Genomic DNA, 690 nt, shown 5'->3' with positions numbered 1-690 from the left:
TCTGGGTCACAGGATATAAAACTCCCCCCCCCCAATGGAATGTTACACCAACACCCAAGACAGTCACAGCCTCCCATGATTCAATATCCCACTATTTTCTGGTTGTACCAAAAAATAAACAACCAGTGAATGATTTCACCTCTTAAAAAAAATCATTTACACTTAAAAAATGGGATGAGGTGGGACTTTCCCCTTTCAAAAATGTTTCTAGAGCTACTAAAAAACTTGCATTTACAAAATAGCTGATAAAAATATTCCTCTGGATTGTACAAGGGCGGCGGGGAGACTGAGGGCAGGATGCGGATCAGCCGGACTTGGGGTCTTTCTCTTCTCCTTCATCAGAGGCAGGCCTCTCCTCGTTGCCAGTCTCTCCATTCTCGGTGGGCAGGTCTTCTCTGGCCTCCTGGTTGGCTACTTCTGTCTGCTTTCCCCTTGCGCCCCTTTTTCCTTTTGTCGGCACTTTTCTGTCCAAAGACTTATCCTTTCCCGCGGCCTTTTTTGGCTTCGATTCCACTTTGGCAGGAGCAGGTTTTGCCGACAGCCTCGCCGATCTGCGCTTTGGCTCCTCCTTGCCCGCCGCCTCGGAGCTGACCTTCCTCTTGGGCATCGTAGTGGCCTCGGCGGGCGCGTCCGAAGCAGAGGGCCGTCACCTAGCTGAGAGACCTGGACGCTGCTCCTCCTGCCGCCCGG

At 51.7% G+C, this 690-nt stretch overlaps 1 pseudogene; it reads right to left on the bottom strand.

Moving 5' to 3' along the window:
* Positions 1-108: 108 nt before the first annotated feature.
* On the bottom strand, positions 109-690 carry LOC103749546 (annotated as a pseudogene).

Source organism: Nannospalax galili, unplaced genomic scaffold (assembly GCF_000622305.1).
Source record: "Nannospalax galili isolate Female #2095 unplaced genomic scaffold, S.galili_v1.0 scaffold646, whole genome shotgun sequence".
NCBI classification, from domain to species: Eukaryota; Metazoa; Chordata; class Mammalia; order Rodentia; family Spalacidae; genus Nannospalax; species Nannospalax galili.
The sequence above is the reverse complement of the archived record's forward strand: the minus strand, read 5'-3'. Positions and strand labels throughout refer to the sequence as shown.